The following is a 23003-nucleotide window of genomic DNA, read 5'->3' as shown; positions in this document are numbered from 1 at the left end:
ATAAATTTTGTTATGTCTTAAGGTTGATGTTTGCTACCTCTTGAGCACTGCGTTGGTTTTCCCTTGAAGAGGAAAGGGTGATGTAGTAAAGTAGCGTAAGTATTTCCCACAGTTTTTGAGAACCAAGGTATCAATCCAGTAGGAGGCCACGCTCAAGTCCCTCACACCTACACAAACAAATAAAAACCTCGCAACCAACACAATAAAGGGGTTGTCACTCCCTTCACGGTCACTTACGAGAGTGAGATCTGATAGATATGATAGGATAATATTTTTGGTATTTTTATGATAAAGATGCAAAGTAAAATAAAAGCAAAGTAAAAAAGCAAAGGAAATAACTAAGTGTTGGAAGATTAATATGATGAAGATAGACCCGAGGGCCATAGGTTTCACTAGTGGCTTCTCTCAAGAGCATAAGTATTTTACGGCGGGTGAACGAATTACTGTTGAGCAATTGACAGAATTGAGCATAGTTATGAGAATATCTAGGTATGATCATGTATATAGGCATCACGTCCGAGACAAGTAGACCGACTCCTGCCTGCATCTACTACTATTACTCCACTCATCGACCGCTATCCAACATGCATCTAGAGTATTAAGTTCATGGAAACAGAGTAACGCCTTAAGCAAGATGACATGATGTAGAGGGACAAATTCATGCAATATGATAAAAAAACCCATCTTGTTATCCTCGATGGCAACAATACAATACATGCCTTGCTGCCCCTGCTGTCACTGGGAAAGGACACCGCAAGATTGAACCCAAAGCTAAGCACTTCTCCCATTGCAAGAAAGATCAATCTAGTAGGCCAAACCAAACTGATAATTCGAAGAGACTTGCAAAGATAACCAATCATACATAAAAGAATTCAGAGAAGATTCAAATATTATTCATAGATAAACTTGATCATAAACCCACAATTCATCGGTCTCAACAAACACACCACAAAAGAAGATTACATCGAATAGATCTCCACGAGAATCGTGGAGAACTTTGTATTGAGATCCAAAGAGAGAGAAGAAGCCATCTAGCTAATAACTATGGACCCGAAGGTCTGAGGTAAACTACTCACACATCATCGGGGAGGCTATGGTGTTGATGTAGAAGCCCTCCGTGATCGATGCCCCCTCCGGCGGAGCTCCGGAACAAGCCCCAAGATGGGATCTTACAAGTACAGAAGGTTGCGGCGGTGGAATTAGGTTTTTGGCTCCGTATCTGGTAGTTTGGGGGTACGTAGGTATATATAGGAGGAAGGAGTACGTCGGTGGAGCAACAGGGGGCCCACGAGGGTGGAGGGCGCGCCCAGGGGGTAGGCGCGCCCCCTACCTCGTGCCTTCCTGGTTGATGTCTTGACATAGGGTCCAAGTCCTCTGGATCACGTTCGTTCCGAAAATCACGTTCCCGAAGGTTTCATTCCGTTTGGACTCCGTTTGATATTCTTTTTCTGCGAAACTCTGAAATAGGCAAAAAAAATAGCAATTCTGGGCTGGGCCTCCGGTTAATAGGTTAGTCCCAAAAATAATATAAAAGTGTATAATAAAGCCCAATAATGTCCAAAACAGAATATAATATAGCATGGAACAATAAAAAATTATAGATACGTTGGAGACGTATCATAGTCGTACTCGGGGGCAGCATCAGCGTCGGTCTCGAGGTCTACCTGAGAAGAAAAGGGGAAATAAACAATAAATATAAAGCTAACAAATGCATCACAGAGCATGACATGGCAATATGCTATGTTAGGGGTGACCTAATGCAGTGCTATGCGTTACAGACGGAGCGGGAAAATATCTGGGAATATTTTCCCGACTTTAGACAATTATCAGACAGACGAACCGGAGGGGAAGGTTCCATGTTTGTAGTGTTGGGGATATGTGGCAGGTATGTGAATGGCCTAAACATATTCGTCTTATTTTTTAATCATTTTTCATATATAAATTATTTTCATCCGAGTTACGGGTTATTTTATATGATTTTTTGAAGTTTAGATGACTTTCTTTATTTAGTGGATTATTATTAATTTGAAACTATTTTAAATAGCTGATTGCTATGGGTACATAGAGAAGTGTACCCAACAGTGTCCATAGAGGCGGACAGGTGGGGTCCAGGGGGCTTGGTCAGCAGTGAGTCAATAGTTGATCAGTCAACAGTTGACTGGTCAACTGGGTCCAGGGACCCACATGTCATAGGCTTGGGATAATTAAACCGTGTTTTTAATTAAACTAATCAGGCTAACCAGGAGGTGGGCCCAGTGTCAAAGACTATAAACTTAACTAATTTTAGTTATTAGTTAATTAAACTAATTAGCAATGGGGGCCCACATGGCAGTGGCACAGGTGGCCACCATAATGTGGCCGTGCTCACGCACAGGCGCACACAGCGCGGCGACGGCGGCAAGGGCCAGCAGCTCGCACCGGAGCGGCCGGGTGAGGGTGAAGACGGGCAGCGACGCAGGCGGGGAGTGGCCAGGGCGCGGCCGGCGAGTGGGCTGCGCGGGCGCGAGGCGGCTGCGGGGCTGGATGGATGCGGCAAGCACACGGGCTCCGGGCGTGGTGGGGCACACAGGACGCAGGAGAGCACGAGCAGGGGTGAGGCAGGGTGCGGGCTGGGCGGCAGCGCGGGGGGGGGGGGGGGGGGGGGCACATAATGACGCAGCGGGAGCGGAGCTCCGGCCATGGCGGCCGAAGTACAGGGGCGGCGGCCAAACGACGATGGAACGGGCAGGAAAAGGGGGGATCCGGAGGAGTGGCTCACAATGGAGCCGTAGACGTGCTCGGGGTGGACGGGAGCCGACGAATCGGTGAAGACGAACAGAGGCCACAGTCAGAGGAAGAAGGCACGGGCGTCATCGGTGCTACTCCCCGGCTTCGATACGGTGGAGGAGTTGAAGAAGAAGGATGCGGCGGAGCTCGTGGACATCAATGAGTGGTGAGGGATGCTCGGTGGCCATGGCAATCATGGCGGCGCGACGACGGTTGTGTTCGGTGAAGACAAAAACGATGAGGAGAGCGAGAAAGAGGGGAACAAGGGTGGCTAGGGTTTGTTACGGGGTCGAGGGCGACCTAAGTAGGCCCCGGGGATGCGGGGGATGGCCGACACGTGGCTGATCTGCGGCGTGGATGTGCGCACGCCGGCCACCGAGCCTCGTGTGAACAGGAGGTAGGGGAAAACGTCCTGGTGGGCTGGGCCGGCTAGTGTGCACATAGAGCCCATGTGCACAGTGCACCTTTCCTCCTTATCTTTTTCTTTTTTGTTTCACTTTTTCCACGTTGTTTTCTATTTAAATCAGCTACTATAATATTTTTGTTAATTGTGAAAGTTTGCACACAAATAGATGGCAACATTGTGAAGGTGCACAAAAAGTTTCAGGGCACTTGGAAATGTCTAAACATTTTTAGAAATTAAAAGGGTCAAGTATTTTGCTGTTGATCCACTTAATTAATTTCCAGGGGCATTTTGGGAATTTAGGTGATGTTGTTTTCCTTAGCATAAATACTTAGGGAATATTTTCGATATTATGAACTATTTTTCTTGCATGTTTGAAGATGTAAATATTTGACTTGCATTACAAATTGGAATTTGGCTTTGATTTTTATCAAGTGGCAATTTTGCTTAGCAACCATGGTGACATGGCATCACTAGAAAGTGGTCACTGCAGCTAACCTCTGGGGCTGTTATAGACCCCCTACCAAAGATCTGCTGGATTTAACCCTGACACCCAAGTTCATGGAGTTTGAGCCACAAGGTGGCTAAGGAAAGAGCAACCGTGAAGCGCTATTCCGAACACCAGTGACAAAAAAGTTTAGTACGGTAGCGTGAATCCTATCTCCGGGGATACAAGAGGTGTAGTCATTAAATGCCTAATGCTTTTGCCTAATTCTATCTTAATTATCATGGCAACCCCGTGGGATGGATAGGGCCTTCGGTGGGACAAATGACTCTTGATGTAGGACGCGCTACGGTCAAGACATATTTTGGACACATCCCCCACTTTGATACATTGCAAGAACATCTTGGCGAGTGTCTTCTAGGGCACAAATTAATACCACAGTGATCCCGTTGCAAGTATATGGTTATAAGAATTAAGTCCTCTTAACCATGCCTATTTTTATTATCTATGTTGCAACTTGATTTCGACCCGGTCTAAAAATGAAATTTAATGCTCTTGCAAAAGCTTGGTAGAAACCCTTGCCTTCAAGGTGCACATCAACTCGTGGGTCTGATAACTTAGGGTTACTAAAGGGACTCATCAGAGATGGCACCGACCTAAAGGCCAGTGCGGCTCGGTGGCAGAGCCTCACCTTCCTTTTTATTCCATCGGCCCTTCTTCTTCTATGGAGGTGGTCTTGGAGCAAAAAGATGGGTGTGAGCATCCTTCGCGGTGGCTAGTGTTGGAGGTGTATATATAGGAGGCCTCTTCGGGTCTCCTCCGTTGATGTAGCGCCTCCACTTTGATCCAAGGGATCTAGGTGAGCCAAATCCATTCCCAATACGTCCCTTGATGGCCAAGGAAGTAGTAGGAACAAACAAGGATGAAATCCGGGAAGAATCGCGCTTGATGTACGCGATTTCGACCATGTCTCGATGCCATACGACTTGGCGTGGACGTACTATGGGCCGTTGTTGGCTCTGACCTCTTTGGCAAAATGGTCGTAACTTTTTCATATGAACTCCTTTTTTGACGTTCTTAGGTTCGTTCGAATCACGGGAGCAACGTCGATACATCTACGATGTTAGATCTTAATTTTGAGTATTATGCAAAAATGTCATTTTGACACTCCGAAATGCTCAAGTCTGGTGATGGAAAGTCCTCTGTATTTAACCCATCTTTAGCTTTTTCATCTTGCTTGGTCCTATGTTGCTCCAAAACACCTGTAGACACACAACAAAAATAAAGGAAACTAATAAAGACTAACAAAACTACAAAATATGCATGCTCACAATGAAAAGAGTGAAAATCAGAAATCTGCATAATAGAGATGTACATGGTTCAATGAGACATGATATATGAAGATAATATGCAACAAATTAGCTCTAAAAATGCGTATAAAATAGAGCCATCACCAGTACCACCCACATATCTCCTATGTTGCATGTCCATCACACGTTGCCGCTGCTAGGGTCATGCTAGTGAGGCTCCTGGACCCTGCTGCTGCCCCTGCACGACTGCCCTGCATCGGCTTCACTCTTCACTTCGCTTGCACCAAGCAGGCGAGGGACTTTGCCTCGATCTCACCTTTGATGGTTGCGCACATCACATGTTTTTCTCACGCCCATTTATATCATCCATAAGGTGTTTTAAATATGAGACCAAGATCTGTTTGGTGTTTAACCATACAAAATTATGTCAAACACATGCATTATTTGCTCCGGTCATGGAAATGACATCGTCCACCATGAGCCGTCAATCTTGTCGCGAGGAGATAAACGAGGGAGGAGCGCCCTGTCCTAGGCTTCACCCTGTGTTGGTGTGAGATGGTAGTGTGGGGGAGAGGAGAACAGATGGGATGAGATGAGATGGTGATAGTGGAAGGGGCGTGTGCATGAGTAAACATGAGTCCGCAACTTGGGCTGGAGTCATGTTTACTCATGCCGAAGTCATTCCACTTATGCCCCTTAAGGATATGGTTGCAATTTATTCTCTTTCAAGGTCCCTGATCTAATTCACAACATACGAATTAAGATGGTTTCTTTTTTAGGAAATGATTAAGGTGGCTTCTTGTCCCATCCAGCGGCGGAGACAGGGGGACTAGCAGGGCCCAGGCTCGGCCATAGGGGGGGGCGAACGGGGCGACACCTCGGGCCCCGAGGTATGTGTTCTGCTCTTTTAGAGCAAGTATAATAGAGTGACGTAGGCGGGCTATAAGAGATGCCACATCAGATTTATATCTAGGTGAAGGAAAGAGGAGAGGAGAGACAAGAGAAGCGGGCTACAAGCTTACAGCCGGTTGTAGCACGAGCTCCAACGTCCTTTGTGAGAGAAAGATATAGGTCATATATTAATGGTATATCATACTAGTATGTCTAAGTATTGTATGAATGGGCCATTAGATTGGCTACAAGTAACATGGCAACTTCATATAGCCGGTTGTTGTCTATATTATTAACGATGCTCTTATGAGCTTAGCTATGGTGGGATCTTTGTTTTTCCTTTGTTTTTTGTTTTCTCCTTTGACTGTGTGCATCCTGGAGGTCTTGTGACTTCTTGTAGGTGCAGAGGCTGGGTGTAATTGATATCTTCTTGATATTAATATATTCCTTTTTTCAAAAAATGAGCCTAGCGCCCATGTATTATCTATTGCATTGTTTGCAAATGAGCGTCCGTCATTTTCACTGATTTCCTTCCTACTAGCCGCTACTTTTGACGGATAGAGCAGTTATTGCACGTGATTAATTAGGGGGTCATTATGGGGGAAAATCGCTCCTGAGTTCCTTCCCTAATCCACGAGCCAATTGTGCGCCCAATTTTTGGGGAAAAACATAAGCTGTGGGGCGAGAGAAATGGAAGAACCAAACATGATCTAGATCGTCCCCTGCGGAAACAACACGATGCTTGTTTCATGTGCGTGCGTGGTGCCCTCTGGAGTCGGCGGAGGCCGGGCGGGCTGCCGGAGATAGCCTCGCCGCTGCATCCCACGCAACCACACCGACTCGTGGTGAGGCGAGATCGGACCCTGAAGACGCGATCACAGTTACAAAGAAGTGAAAGTATGTCTCTAATCTCTGTTTATATAGGTAGCCTATATGCCCTTTGAGATTTTACCATGTTGATCATTGATTGATTATAAAATTGATAAATAATCATCACTATTACCTCCCCGTTGTTGCAACCGGTCGCTGATAGATACTGTAGCAAATGTGTCCGTGCATTGCAACGGGAGTAAAAAGTTTTATCTAAGCCGTTATCATTTCGGCGCAACTTTGATTCTGACTCGTCATATTGATGGCAAGCACCTACAACCACACTCAGTCAGCACCTTTGTGGTGTCGTTTGACACTAAGGAGGTTGTGTCTATAGATTAAGTTTATACAAGAAAGCCTACATGTATCACCATCATATGCAACAGATGGAACACAAATTAAGATTGTATTTATCGGTTTCACTATGTACGTGCATGACTATCACACGAATAGTTTGGATATTTTTGAAGTAAACATTCATGTACTTCTGATGTTCATGAATTTGATAAGTGTATGTACATCCTATAAAAATTGTTTGTGTATTTACTAAAAAGAATGTAGTCCGATGGTAAGTATGCGCGTGGATTTTGCAAAGAAAAGGTATGTACGTAAGGTCTTATCTCATGAAACTTGTACAAAGAGAGAACCTGGGCAAGTACAACATGCCCAAGGATTATAATCTTTCCCAATTATTAACGTTAAATTTTACATGTTGCAATACGGATCCGCGTCGGTATGAAATAAAGACGGATCATACGCCATTGATTAACATTATATCCTAAATATAATTTTAAAAATATTGTAAGATAACATCATATTCAGATTCTACATATTTTTAAAATCAAATAACATATATAACATGTTAAAATGGGAGCTACAGTTTAAAGATACGATTATTTGAAAATATTTATTTTCAATAGACTGCGGGGTGATTACCGTAGGTATCAGAGGCATTTATGTAAAACTGCAAAAAACGATTCGCTGTGCCTTAAATCTGGACTGCGGGTTAATTAGTGTATAATCCAGGGGTTTTTATGTAAACAGCAAAAAAAATGGTTTGTTCTAACCTTACAACGGACTGCGGGTTAATTATTGGAAAAGTCAGGGGGTTTTCTGCAAAAAGACATATCGGACAACCAGAAGCAGTCACTGCTTTATTATTAGGAAGAGATACATTGTTTGGGTTATGAATTTTGAGTTTGGCGACCTACCGATAGTTTCTAACCTCAGTCGATAAGACGAGGGCTATACACATGTTGATATCAACATGGATGATAACAACATGAGTGTGACTATGAGTATTTAAATCATTTGTTAGTCTTGATGAGGTATTTGTTTTTACAACAATGCTTTGCACAACAAACAACTAAATACTAACACACTTTACTTCTGTGCTCCGGAACATATTTGTAAAGAATATAATATATAGAGAAAAAATAGTATATTTTATTTAGCTGACAATTTAAAATATTTCGTTCATTTTGTGTGTGTTTATGTTAAGGGCGTTTGAGTCTAGCTTTCGCCCTGGCCTGGCCCCCTTAACAACAAGGATTTCATGTTAATTTGCTTATGAATAGTACATAACTAGCTTAGCCCGCGCGGCGGCACGCCGCGCCCTCAATCAGTTGCAACTATGTAGACTGTGATCGAAGCAATAGAGTAATAAATAGTTATTCACTATCAATTAAAGCGAGGAATAACTGTACATATAAAAGTTAAAGATGACAAAGAAGTAGATTTGTTATAACCATGCATACGATTGGACACAAACAGAACAATTAACATTAGCACACCTCTAACAAGAACTACTTATTGAAACCATATACAGCTCACCCTACATAGTGAGCTGTACATGCAGATACAAACACTGTGATAATAAGTCGCAAGCAGTTTTTGCCGGATCAGATCATCCTGGTATAACCTCCTGCAGGATTAGTGCCTGTAATAAAGTGATACAGAGCTTTTGCAAATCCTTGAACACGCCCGACATGTGGATATGCTCCTGTGTATGTGATGATTGGATCCTCGCTATGTGGACGTTGAGGATACCTATGAAGTGGCAACACATCAGAGAAATTGTTGCATATCTTTGCTAAAATCATTGTTTGTGATTTTCTTTTGCCGTAAATATTCGTTCCTTTGTGACTTCAAGGGCACAGTAGTTATGGTCATTGGTAGAAATGTTGTAATCTACACAGATACATTCCAAAGCCACTTGAGCAACTTTCTCTTTGGCTTCATCTTCTGTGTCAGCTGGTTCTCCCGAAAGTCATTAAAGATTCTCTGCGGCTGTCTTTTTCACGTGGAAGGTCTATCACTACAGATGCTTGAACCATTGCCCCCATGAACATTCTAGTGAGTATAGCCTTATATTTGTAAGCCAATTGCCAAACTTACTATTTCAAGAATTGGACGCCTTGAAACATATACTATCAGGTTCTCCCACTGCATATAGAAATATTAGATATAATATATGGATTTGCTATTTAACAGTCGACTGTTATTCAATTCGTCAACATTCAAATCGCTGTCCGTCCGTTGTCGCGTGGAGATTCGCGCTGGGCTGTCTGGTCTTCGGGCTTGTTTTTTCTGTCGGGTCCGGTTTTTTTGTCCCAGCCCGTTACCGCTCCGCGCCCCTCCTCTCCGCCTCTTTCGGTTGTGGTCCTTTTTTGAATTTTGGGTGTGGTTTTCCCTTTTCATTTGAGCGGTACTGTAGCGATAAGGGAGAGAGGAGATAGCGAGGCAAAGGGAGGAATAGGCGCTCGGGCGATGGAGGCAATCCCTTTCTGTTCATGTCGATTCCCAGATCCCCCACCTGTGGAGCTTGATTTCTCTCTCATTTCCCTTTGATTCTCGCCTCCTGCGGTTGGTTGGTCTCTCAATTTCTCTCTCGAGCGCGTGATTTTGTTCATTTCTCGGTGTGTAGCTTCGAGATCTAGGGGTCGGTTGCTGATGTGATTTTGTTAGGGTTCGTGGTAGGTGTGTGTTGTGATCCGAGGCCGTGTTGTTGTAGATTCATGGTAGGTGCTTGTAGTTTTAGCGGTTCGTTTTGGTACGCGTTCTCCCGCTGTCGTTCATCATCTACTTCGTGTTGTCCGCATTTTTGTTCCTCTTCTGCTCGTGGTAGGTTCAACGTGTTCAGTTTCTGTGATTCAGATAAATGTATGGATCAGTTATAGGGTTTTGAGATGGGAGTTTTTGTGGTTTTGGGTTTGTGATTTGCGTTGGTAGGTGGTTTGTTTGTTCGCTGGTAGATGGGTGTTGCCTCCTTTGTCCGTGTTGGTTTCTAGGTTTCCTCTTATGCCCTCTGTTGCAGGTCCCTTTTGTCATGTGAGTGGATAAATCGCTCTTAGTGTTGGTTTAGATGTACTTAGGTTCCTTCTTCTTAATGCCATGGTAACTGTGTGTGTGATGCAGGTTCTGTATCTTTTTCCTTGTGCCGAGTGTTGATGTGTATCCCCACAGTTTTAGTGTCATACATTAGAATTACTGTGTATTTTTGCATGAGTCTTACTGTGTAATCCACATAGTTTCAGTGTGCAAATTGCAAATCTAGTTTCTATTTATTCCAGTAGATCATCCCAGTAGAGTCTGATGCCATTGAAATGTTTCTGTTTATGTTAATTGTCATGCATCTTATTTTCCACGAATTACTATGGAATTTAACTATGATTTACACTATAATATAGGACGGTTTTCCACTGTAATATGCCTAATATTGCACTGTAATTTACCAACTGTAGTATACCCCAGAATTACAGTGTAATTTCTATGCTTCATCACTGTATCTACCCCAGATTTACACTGCAATTTATATGCTTCAGAACTGTAATCAGATGTGGATTTACCTCTGAATTGTTGTAGGGCTTACACTGTAATATACCGCAGATTTACACTGTAATTTGTATGCTTCAGCACTGTAAATGTTGTATGCTTTACACAGTATTTTTTGGACTGAGTATAGTGGATTTTTACCTCTGAATTGATGTAGGGCTTACACTGTAATATACTGCACATTTACACTGTAATTTGTATGCTTCAGTACTGTAAATTTGTAGGTCTTACACAGTATTTGTCAGATGATTTACCTCTCATTTTTATAGTGTGATTTCCATGCTTTTTAGCTCTGTACTTCATGTACTTTCTTGCATTTTTGTTTTCTTCTTTTCATGTGCAAGTGTGTCTCTGTTGTAGTAGTATTGAGCGAGGTCCTGTTTTTCACTCTGTAATTACTAGTATTTTTTGCCTCAGACTTACTATGCAAATTGCATGGTAGTTTCTATGTAAGTCAGCCCATAGTTTCAGTGTTTTTTCACATAATTACTAGTATTTACTGTGTATTTTTGCCCCATTTTTACTGTGTAATTCATCATGTAGTTTCAGTGTAATTTACTATAAAATTATTTTGTAATTCATCATGCAGTTCCAGTGTAATTCCATGTAGAATTACTGTGTAAATCATGCCGTATTTTTACTGTGTAATTTACTATAGAATTACTGTGTAATTCATTATGCAGTTTCAGTGTAATTCATTAATGCAGTTTCAGTGCCGTAGTTTTACTGTGTAATTCTGCTATGTAATTCCTGACTATGCCCCCTGATTCCAGTGTAATTTCCCCTAGAATTACGATGGTTTACATTGTAGCTACAGTGTATATTCCCAGATTTTTGCAATGTATTTACATTGATTCAGTTATGTAATCTCTCATGCTAATTTTCACTGTACCCCTATTCTTTCTTCTGAATTTTTACAGTGTACCCCTAGTTTTACTGTGTTGCTTATTATATGTATTTTACAGTGTAATTTTTGCCCTAATTTGCAGTGTAATATTCATGCTTTTAGCACTGTGATTTATAGGTTTAGTTTATGAGTGGTTGCAAATGGGTTTACATATCTTCAAGGATTGTCGCTCTGTTTGCAAGCTTGACCTGTCGCAATTTGTTTATCAGTGGTTGTTGTCTAGTATTAAGAAATTCAAGGATTCTACTAAAGTTGCTTCGAAAAGCTCTGTGATGTTTGGTGGCTGCCATTACGCCTTTGCTGTAAGTTTTTTCCATATGTAGCTCATTCTATTTTGTGTAGTGTCTTTTTCTTTGTTTTTTAACTCCGTTTGTGTTTGTTGTTATAGGTTTCTTTCCTTGATCATCTCAATTTCGGTCTCTACTCTGTCCCTGATGTCAAGCCTCGTGTACTAGCATGAAGAGGTAACAAAGTCAAGCAGTTTGCAGAGCTTGATAGAATAATAACCGCTCTTACGGGAAGAGGCCACTGAAGGCTTTTTGTCCTACAGTTCATTTGCAGGTATTTGTTTGTGTATTATTCATTTTCTTTATTGCTATTGATTATGTTTTATTTCTTCTGGTGTGTGTGAACTTGTTTAGCATGGAGGGTCATCGTCTTCAGTCACCTGCATTTTAGCATTTTGCTTCAGTCATAAATTTCTTACTAGTTTTCAACTTCTATGATATGTGTCTTCTTACTGAATTTTGTCTTCATGAACCCACCTGTTCCAAGTTCATGGTGCCAAACAGGTCTGCATGCCACCACGGGTTCTGTTCTGCTGCACATTCTTCATTTCGTGTAGCTTCGTTTTCCAGTTCTCCAAATGTCTGCACAAGAATACTAAAGTCGTAAGTTTCTCTCTTTTTTGTGTGAATTCATGATTTTTTTTCTACATTTCACTTCTCTTACTGTAGAATGTACTGATGGGTTGTTACTGGACTCCTCCCCTCTTAGTTGTGTTGTACCATTTGTTGAATGTACCTGTATGCAACATGTTCATTAAACTGGAGTTCTTGATGTAACAGTAGTACTAAATTAATAGTAATACTGAAATAGCTTTACTGAATTGCAAATGGGGAAGCTAAGTAATCAAACCGTCTTCCAGGCTGCTGAGATTTACAGGGGTTAGTTTCTTACCTTGTATATAATGTCTTGACTGTAGGAGCGCAGTATATGAAAATGATTCCTGCAATGTGTTTGTGTGTGAGTTTTTGCTTTTCTTGTACTGATCATTTCTCATTTAAGTGTTTTTCCACTTTTTTTGGTACTCACATTTAGGATGATATCTTCTATGACATTGACAGTAGATCGTCCTCTGTTATTGTTCTTGTCGTGCTCCCAATCTGCATTTCTGGAAAAGAAGTGTCAGTAACAGTACAATTTGCAGTAGTATTTTCACAGTGTAAATACAGTAGGTTTGTTCCAGTCTAAGTTTTGATGCATCAACATTCATACACTGAAATTTCTATGGAATTTTCCACTGAAAATTCCATGCAATTTCCACTGTAATTTCTGCAATTTCCATTGTAATTTCTATGCATTTTGCACTGGAAATTACTATGTAATTACTAGGGGATTTTGCACTGTAATTCTTGGTCTGTTTAGCCAGTTTTTAGTGTAATTACTAGGGGAATTTTCCACTGTAATTCTTGGCGTGCTATTGTTCTTTCCATACTCAATCAAGCAGTATGTGTTCTTGCAGTGTAAATTATAAAACTATCCAAGTTCTGCCTACTGCTAGTAATGAATTATTTCCAGAGTATCTAGTTTTTGTCTACTGATTGTTTCTTAACCTGTATCTAGTTTCTCTGACGCATTTTGTTTTTGCAGATTTTCCTTGTAAGAGAGGTGAAGGGGGTGAAGAATTGAAGTGCTAGGGGGTAGCAGTAGTTTTTTGTTCCTGGCCTGTTGATTTTCCTGGGATTTCCCCAATTGCCTAAGCGGGTGAAGAATTGAAGCTGCTGTTGTTCCTTCTTGCTTTTCTCTAGGTAAACCTTCACCTTCCTCTCCAGGTTCACCCGTCTCCCATGGATGCCTGCCTTATCTGATTTTGATCTGCTCTTTGTTCTTCTCCCCCCTTCTTCCATGGCCATCAGCCTGATTTGTTTCTTTCTTTTGTGGTGTGTGTTAGGCGAGATCTCTGCTGCTGTTATGTAGGAGGGGTTGGAGAGTTCCCAAGGGGCCTGCGTTTCTGTGGGTAGCAAGTTGATGGCTAGCTGTTTGCTGTAGTCCAGCGAGGCTGCCGAGCAGCGAGGTTTGGTGGTGATGCCGGTTTAGTTGAAACCGGGTCAGGGTTTTGCCCGACTCGTTTAACCCGAAATGAGAAAATAAACAGCGGCCGGTGGGGGGTGGGGGTTTGGGACAAGGGCATGTGTCATCTGTTCATTGGTTGGGGAATTTGAATGTCATTGAATTGAAAAACAGTCAAATGTCAAATAGACAGTCCCATAATATATTGGATAAGAGTGGAGGTTTACTGAACTGCTTGCATTGCCGCGATTGAAATGGGGCTGATCTTCTAAGCAACTTAGTGCTGGGTGCTTCCCTTTGTTCTTAACTTGCTTTCTCGCAGAGGATGCTCTCTGGAAACAGTAAGCTTCGTCCATTGTACCGTGTTTAACTGTGCGTTAACTGTGACTTTCCTTGCTAGCGTATGAACGGTTATATATAGTGGGTACAAAAGTGGATGAGTCATCATTGTAGATCTTTCAGCTCGCCAAATGACACGCATTTTCTGTACAATATTTCTTCGGGCGACACGCTCGGCTCCACGTGGAAGTAAGAAGAAACATGGGAGGCTACCGGCCATGTTGTGTACAGAGGCCAGACGGTTCAGGTAATCAGGTCGTAGCTCTGCTTCTTCAAAGTAGTGTATCTCTCTAAGCAATACAGTGAGGAGATTGGGTAATGGATTGCAGAAAAACTAAGCGGTGTCGTCCTACGACTCGTTTTCTTTTTTGATTGATGCCATGCATGCATGCAACGGTAATGATTACAACGACATGACTACGTAGCATGTAATCTGTTTGGAAGATTACATGCATGTTTCTAATATTTTGGTTTACAAAAGCATTGAATCTCTTTGCTGTAACTACGTGCACGCTTATTTCTTGCGAATGATTTCTATTTTCTAATTTCATTCCAAGAACTTAATATCTTTAAAATTACTTTACTCTCGCTGTGTGTGTGTGCGTGTGTGTGTGTGTGTGTGTGTGTGTGAGAGAGAGAGAGAAATATCTTGTGCACTTTTTTTAACACAATCTTGTGCACTTTTTTTTAACACAATCTTGTGCACTCCAAGAAACAAATATGTGCAGTTACGAAAGGAAATCTATTCCTGCCATTTAGGAAAGGTAAACATACATTGACACTGAAAAGGGAAATAAAACGATAAGTTTGGGAGGTTTTCCTTCCATACGATAAACAACACAAACACTTCTTTGAAGGTGGATACCAAGCCTAATAGTAGAAGCTGAAGATACATGATACCAAACTACTTTCGACGTTGACATGATATTTTTCATGCTCAGGTGATCCTCCAGCGGACTGGCATTAGGGCATGCTAATACACCCATAGAGGAGGCGCACAGGTGAATCCTAACAGACCGTCGCCAATGCGGGCAGCCGCGCCACGGTGTGCAACCGTTTTCCTGAAAGGAGACGGCGGGAAAGCCGCTTTGGCGAAGCATTTGTCAGAAGGGGATGTAGAACAGGGAGGACGGAGATAGAGGATGGGTGAGAGATGTGTACCGGCGGCGACAGACGGCCAAAATCGCGCGCTGGACATCGTGTCATACATCTATCAGCTTACAGTGACTGTAAGCGGAAAAGCTGGATCGCTAGACAAGTTATCGAGTGTGTTATGTAGGCTTACTTAAGATGGAGTACCAAGTCTATCATAAAGTACACAGTTTCAACTTTGTCCCTCATGTTGCATCCATGCAAACTTGGTTATACCCAGGACCCAAATCAGGCAAGAGACCACAAGACCTGCAAATAGCAAGAACAACCAAACATAAATAGAGAACTGCAAAAAGGATCAAAATCATATCAACCAGAACTGAAATCAAGGAAAGCCAGATCGCTCGTACCAGAAGAAGCGGAATCAGCAGATGACGAACCAATCACAGAGCACCCGTATATGACGGCCAGCGCCAGGAGACGGTGAGTGTCCACAAACTGAAGAACAAAATGGCAGCGGCCGGCCAGGGTACCGAGCACCACGCAGAGTACGGCCCGCCATGGAAACAGGAAACGGAGAGCAAGTCCACACCCTCACTCCCGTTGCCACCTCCTCTTCCACCGGCACCGCAGCCTCTACCCCTACTACCGTTGCTCATGCCTCCACCGTAGTCTCCCCCGCCCTGGCCAAAAGCGGAAGAACTCGCGGCCGACCCCCGACGGGGGTGGTCATGGGTGTGTACAGCACGACGTATGGATTTGCGGCGGTGGCCACGAGGACGGCCGTAGCGAGTATAGGAGCCACCGCAACATCGCTGCACGGAGTCCTGCCGCGTGTGGCCTTCGCGCGCACTCCTCACAGGCTGTCGTTGATGGCTCCACGTGGAGGGGAGATGGAGAGCGATGACGGTTGCTCGCTTCCGGAGATCGTTGGCGTCGGTGGGGTCCGCTAGCAGCAATCGTCCGGATATTACGTGCCCGTCCGCCATCGGTGTTCATGGCCGCCACCATGATCTGCACGCACCTCACTCCGTGCACCTTGTGGGCGGTCCGCCGCCAGAACGCTGCCGACGATAGCGCGGACGTCGCCTAGGTTGCCGATCATGGCGAAGACAACGTCAGAGGCCGCGTTCACAAAGGCTGGCCGCGTATCCGGCGGCCTTACTCGCTGAGACTCGCGAGCTGCACACGATAAGAGGAAGTAGAGGAGGGAAGACGGGGGCTGGGCACCGGGGAGAAGATGGTGGTGGTGATGGGATTGGGAGGTCGGGAGTGCGGGATTTAGGGGATCACGTTGGGAGGCTTTTATGGGCGCATAAAGCAGCGAATCGGTGGCACATGATTTGGCTAGATTCTTCTGGAGAAATAGAGAGAAAACTACGTGGTTACATCATGCATATACCAACGCACACCCCTGCATGCATGCACATCTCGTCCGTGCCACATCCTACCCAGCTGCATGCACGAATTCACCGCTCGACAAAGAGTCGGTTTTGACCTGTAAAAGATCTAGCTCTCTAGATTAGACGGCCGCACAAAACGACTGGCCAACAGCGGTAGGAACAGAAAGGGACGGATCGACCAATTGAAATACGGAGAAGCACCGAAGAAGGAAAGACGTGTCAGGCCACAAATTCCAACGTGACAGCGACAACAGTTGACAACAGCAACCTGCCCCACATGCAATGGAAAAGGGCAGCACTAGGCGTCATCCGGCTGATTTCACGAGCAAATCAGTCGGGTTCGCCACCGTCCGATGCAACAAGATCTGACGTCTGGCAGCTACCGTTTCGTAGACGCGCGAGGCGGTCTGATTTACCTGGGCCCTCCACAGCCGGCTATGCATTGGTTACCTGCTGCTTCCGTCGCTTTCTTGTACATTCATTTTTCTGTAGAATCACTGCCACACTCCTATCTAGCTTACACAAAGCTCCTCTGCTCACATTTTTCAGCAACTTTTTCAGGCACAGCAGACCACACACGTGCCCCGTGGTGTTGCTTTATACATTTTGTGGGGAGATTGGAATATGAATAAAGTGACTCGGTTGTATTTTTATAATAAAACGTACCGGCTGTTGCAATACAACTTGGACGTTGCTACGCGTCGGCCGATCTTTTGCCTCGCGAGTCGTCCGATCTGCTGGGTTAACCGACCACGGATTATCTTCTACCATTGCAACACATGTCGGGTTGCAAGTTATATTACAGAATTTTTTACAGCCTATGTCAAGTTGCAGATTATTTTTACAACGGATGTCTTGTTACAATTTTTTTTGCAACAAAGATCTTGTTGCAATTTAAATTTTTTGCAACATAGGTCTCACTGGAATTTAATTTTTTTGGCAACAAAGATCTTGTTACTTCTTTTTGCAAAAAAGACCTTATTGCAGAAACTCGTTGTTGCGGACATCGAGCAGCGACCACATCGGCCGAAACAAAAGGCGGGTGCTCCCATGGGACGGTGGGGTCATGGTGGACGCAGCTCCCCACGGTAGACGCGGGCACCAGTGCTCCCTCGGGATGGCAGATGCAGCTTGAGTTCGGGCGTACCGTGATGGCCGACGCTCATGGTGGAGGCGGGCGGCAGCAGCGGCGCCCACGCGTTTTTGACTTGGTATGCCGAGCGCTCGGCTTGTAGCAGGCAACAACAATGTTCGATCTTGCAACATTGTGTGTTCGGCTTCCAATAACATTGGTTCGCTTCAAAAAAATGTCGATCAACATACAACGTTGCACTTTCGACTTGCTATGTCGAGCGCTCGGCTAGTAGCAGTACCAACCGGCCTTGCGGCGTCGCACAGTTTTGTAGCACAATGGTCAGTCTTTTGTCATAGAAAAAACACAAGGACAACCAGACTTGCATTGTGGCAACATAGGCAACCTTGCTTCCCGCGATTTAATAGCACAACATTCTAGTTTCAACAAAAAAACATTGGTGCCAAGATTTGTAGCGTCGAGCATCCGTCATGTAGCATCATTCTCGACGCTCGTAGCATGGCTCGCAACACCGGTGACGCTACCGCAACACCTACTTGTGGCACCGGCCATGCCCACTACACGACATGGCTCGCGACTACACTTGCTTGTAGCACGCCCCATAGCACGACGACGCGCGTCGCAACACCAGCGACACTCCCACGACACGCAGATACTCTCATAGCACAATGACACGCCTCGCAACATCAATGCTCGTATGACACATATGACGACGCTTTTGCAACACGACAACGTGCCTCCCAACATCGGCTCACAACATTGTTGATGCCCCCGCAGCATTGCGTGTTGCGCTCGGGGTTGCAACGAGCCATGTTGTTGCAATTATTTTAGTTCTTTTGGAACATGAGCCATGTTGTGCTCGCTGGTTGCAACATGATTCATGTTGCACTCAAAAAATATGTTGTCGGTTGCAACATGATCCGTGTTGTGAAGCCCCTTTGTAACAAGGATGACGTTGCAAAGCCCCTTTGCAACAAAGATGGCATTGCAAAGCTGCTTCGCAATACGGTAGACGTGTGAAGCTGCAACGGAGATGATTTTGCAAAGCTTGCGGAGGATGGAGAATGAGGGAGATGTCGGGCAACAAGCTTGGGGAGAGAAATGACACCGACAGTCGTCGATGCCCCGGCGATGGCTTGCAACACCGGATGGTTATTTACATCTTATCATTGCGGATGGTGGCCATCCCTTCCAGTGCAGTGTATCCTTGTTGGGTCATATGTGGCAGTTTTGTAGCAGCGACGCCCGGTCCTTGTAACGACATGCGGGCCGATTCGAAGCGGCGCCCAATCTATGTTGCAACGCGCGACTGAGTTGCCGAGGCGCTGGATTGCAACAACATGGCAACATTTTTTTTAAGTACTAGTGGACTCTTTGGAATGGTCTCGTAAGCTAAAAGCTACTGTACTACCTGGTGCATGAGCTTAGCATCCGCGCGTTGGCAGTAAAGAAACGTGTGAAAACAAACAACTGCCCATACGCCTAGGGGACCACTCATGTGACAAGCCAGACAGACCTCGCAGCTCTGGCGCCGCGGTATACGTATTACGCTCGGCTGATCAGACAACTCAGTGCTCGGCTGATCGGACGGTGTAGCGCGCGGCGGACGCCAGCTCTAAAATCAGCCGGCTGAATTGAAGGCTTTTCCAATGGAAAAACGCTAAGCCAACCAAAGCGAGTGCCACACCCGTTTTTTGCGGGGGCACTATGGGTCTTTTTCATCCAAGTGTATCAATCTTGGAGGGGAAACCTTGTCGGATATGGGCTAATTTTTTCTAAATAATACATTTTTTTTATTAATTTGCACAAATATTACGCCCAAAAAATGATTTTCAAAAATAATACACCGTCGGCCCGCAGCAGGCCGACTGGGGTCCTATCCGCTTGCTGCTGGCCGATTGGCCTATCGGCCACCAGGTAAAGTCCAGTCGGCCAACTGGGGGCTGACAAGGGTCCAGTCGGCCTGCAGAACTAATTGGCCTGCTGTGGGCCGACAGGGACTAATTGGCCTGCTGTGGGCCGACTGGTGCATGCATACCATATTACAGATTTTTTTTGCCCCATACCATGTTCCCGTCACCCGTTTCCTGCCATATGTTCCCGCCACCCGTTTCCCGCCATATGTTCCCGCCAACTCTTTCCCGCCATACTGCAGTCGTTCTTTCCCGCCATTTTCTCCTCTCTACCTATAAAACCCCCTTCACACGGAGGTGGATAAGCATTCCAGTGTAGTGTCGTTGAGATGTCGCATTATCCTTTCGATCGTAGTTTTCACCCTGGGATGAGCAGGACTCTTCTGAGGCTAGCTACCGATTTCAGGATGGACAATAGGATAGTTTCATGGGACGAACTCACCGGTAGTGACACCATAATGAATGAGTTGGCTCACGAATTACGTCGGTCTGGGTGGCCTGAAAGGACCTATGAGGAGGTACGTAAAGAACTTCTTAGGTTGCATGAAAGGTGGAAGAAGGTAGTGGTGCCGAAGAGTGAAACTTTCAGAAGGATTGCAGCAAATAATCCATGTTTATGGACTGAGGAGAGCGAGGACGAAGATGATATCTTCATGCCGCCGCTTCCGGGTTCTGCATCGTCGAAGGGCAAGGTTTCTGCATCGTCGAAGGGCAAGGTTTCTGCATCGTCGAAGGGCAAGGTTTCTGCATCGACGAAGGGCACGACTTCTTCATCGTCGAAGGGCAAGAGTTCTTCACCGTCGAAGGGCAAGAGTTCTGCATCGATCGAGAATGACGATGATGACTTCATGTAGTTTTTATGTTGTATGTTGCAAGTTCAGTCGTACGTACCGTTTAATTTTGTTCTATCTAGTTGTTTGTAATGTCTTGTTGTATGAGCATTATGTTCTATCTAAATATGATCTTATAGTTCAGATAACAGAGTACTAAAATAGAGTAGGCATATGTCTCATACATAAGTACATAGTCATTTGTCTCATACATAGAATAGACATAAGTCTCACACAGAAATAGATGGTAATGTCTGTACGGATAGATAGAAGCGTCAGTGACGACGTCTGGCCTGGCGGGGAGGCAGATCTAAGCGGCGACCATCCCCACCTGTTGGGTGGCCTAATGTGACGAGGAGGAATCTCAGACTCTTCCTGGTCATGCTGTGTATCCTGTGTGGGGCCTGGTGGAGGAGTCGAAAACATGTTCATCCACTGGGTGTGCTGCGACATTTGAGCCTGTATGTTTTCCTCGGGATGTTGATCACTCCCCCACGTATCTTGTGATGCCGACATAGATGCCTGATATCCGTATGCTCCTGCGCAATGGAACGTTTCATCATGAAGAATGAGGTCGCGTCAATTAATATTGAAAACAAAAAATATGAAGACACATACCTGCTGGATGTGACGGCTGCTCTGGCTCAAACACGAAGCTGGACGAGGGACCGTGCTGCTGTGGCTGTGGAGAAAACACGAAGCTCGACGAGGGACCGTGCTGCTATGGCTGTGGAGACAACACGAAGCTCGACGTGGGACCATAGTGCTATGGTTGCTGCCACGTTGAACTGCCAGGTTGGTCAGGACGGGGTGGCCTGGTTGTCGGCTGATGTGCTAGACGTGGACGTGGTTGATGTCGGTGCGTGGAGTGACGCGGTTGCTGCTGCTGGTGCTGAACAACGTCGGTTCTCCGGGTGCACGTGATAGCCTCGTACACAATCCGTATCTTATTCTGAATTCTTTCCAAGAAGGGCTGTAGCACTGGACGGTGCTGAAGAAGAGGTCCAGACGACAATGATCAGAGGCTCAAGCTTGCGCTCATACCATATCGCAGCATGATGACCCCTATCAATGTCCCCATTCAGCAACCACAATCCCGACATTCCTCCACATAAAAAATTCAGAACATAGTGTCACACTTAATACAAATCTCCTCTCAAGCGCCGCATGCATACAAATTCAGAACATAGTGTCACACTTAATAAAATTCAGAACATAGTGTCACACTTAATAAAAATTCAGAACATAGTGCCACACTTAATACAAATTCAGAACATAGTGCCACACTTAATACAAATTAAGAACATAGTGCCACACTTAATACAAATTCAGAACATAGTGCCACACTTAATAAAAATTCAGAACATACTACTGCTAGCTTAGCTTCTTCCTCTCGCCCTTACTCCTCTACTGCCTCTACCTCCTCTTCTTTCCCTGTTGCCTCGTCCACGCCCAGTGACGAAAGTGGGACAATTAGTGTCCCTATGGCCAAATTCATTGCATAGAATGCATTGCCTAGTCGGACCTCCTGCTTCAGATTCATCCATATCATTCCGGATGCGCTGACACTGCCGTCTGCCTCTACTTGTACGCATATGCTCTGGGTTTGGAATGTAACGCCTTTCAGCGGGGTTGACGCTGTTGAAATTACCCATTGATCGAAAACCCATCAGCTCACCTGTCCAGGTATTGAGGACAGACTCTTTCAGAAAAAATGGAGACACAAACGATATTGCGTCCATTCCAAGCTGCCCGCAAGCAGCAAGTACATGTGAGCAAGGTAGGTGAAGCAATTTCGGTTTGTTGCATGTGCACTCACACGTTGGCCAGGCTTCATTACCAATTTTCACCTCATGCGTCCTCAACTCATTTGCACATCCGAATTTGTTGTTGGCTAAGCGGACCTCAAACCTTCTTTCTTGATTACCGATGGCGACTACAGTGTGTGACCTAGCTTTTTGCATCTTGTTGTCCATGTACTTCGTGACTCTTTCACAATACTGTGTATTTGGGTTGTTTAAGATATGCTGCTCTGCTTTTTGACGTCTATCTCTGAAATACTTGACGGTGCCATAGAAAATACCCTCAACGATGGCTGTAAGTGGCAATGCCCGGTTTCCTCTGAGGACAAAGTTGTATGTTTCCGCGAGGTTCGTTGTCATGACACCGTACCTTGCTCCATGTGTGTCATGTAGCAAAGACCACCTCTCCAGAGGCTCATGCTCTATCCACTGCTCGAAGGTTTTAATCGACCTCCCGAGCCTTCTCCTAGTACCAGGTGGGTCAAAGCCTGGCAGGTCACATAGCCCAACAGGCTCCTCCTCCACGACCGCTGTTCCTGTTGCCAACTGTGCAGCTACTGCTTCAACATGTGCCCTCACCGCTGCATCTCTTGCAGCTTTCCTGTCCCTCACGTGTCTCTGCGTGCACACATTAAGTCTGTCGCGTATCAAATTGTACTTCCATAACTGGTTCTGCTTGCAGAGTTTTTTGAACAGATTCATCAGGTTCTTATTTCTAAACTGCGAGAAGAAATTAGCCCCCAGATGGCGCATGCACCAACGGCTCTGCAAGTCCTGCCATGGAACTTGTTCCTCAGGGCCTGGGTTTGTCAG

The 23003-nt window shown here is 44.9% G+C and overlaps 4 long non-coding RNA genes across 4 annotated transcripts; 1 reads left to right on the top strand and 3 right to left on the bottom strand.

The window, feature by feature from the left end:
* Positions 1-875: 875 nt before the first annotated feature.
* LOC141025349 (uncharacterized) lies at positions 876-3025 on the bottom strand. Its single transcript, XR_012186828.1, has 2 exons — positions 2759-3025; positions 876-1664 (listed from the first exon to the last, which is right to left on the bottom strand). It is a non-coding gene; the product is annotated as an uncharacterized lncRNA (long non-coding RNA).
* A 5796-nt stretch (positions 3026-8821) lies between these two features.
* Positions 8822-15397, top strand: LOC109743263 (uncharacterized). Its single transcript, XR_002228034.4, has 6 exons — positions 8822-11728; positions 11815-11987; positions 12201-12316; positions 13299-13456; positions 13600-14304; positions 14999-15397. It is a non-coding gene; the product is annotated as an uncharacterized lncRNA (long non-coding RNA).
* Positions 11908-12295, bottom strand: LOC123494346 (uncharacterized). Its single transcript, XR_006665233.1, has 2 exons — positions 12191-12295; positions 11908-12093 (listed from the first exon to the last, which is right to left on the bottom strand). It is a non-coding gene; the product is annotated as an uncharacterized lncRNA (long non-coding RNA).
* LOC120966339 (uncharacterized) lies at positions 14781-16406 on the bottom strand. The gene is made up of 2 exons (XR_005759833.3): positions 15560-16406; positions 14781-15458 (listed from the first exon to the last, which is right to left on the bottom strand). It is a non-coding gene; the product is annotated as an uncharacterized lncRNA (long non-coding RNA).
* Between the last annotated feature and the right edge of the window lie 6597 nt (positions 16407-23003).

Source organism: Aegilops tauschii, chromosome 6, assembly GCF_002575655.3.
Source record: "Aegilops tauschii subsp. strangulata cultivar AL8/78 chromosome 6, Aet v6.0, whole genome shotgun sequence".
Taxonomy (NCBI): domain Eukaryota; kingdom Viridiplantae; phylum Streptophyta; class Magnoliopsida; order Poales; family Poaceae; genus Aegilops; species Aegilops tauschii.
Note: the sequence above shows the minus strand (reverse complement) of the source record. Positions and strands in the feature narration are given on the sequence as shown.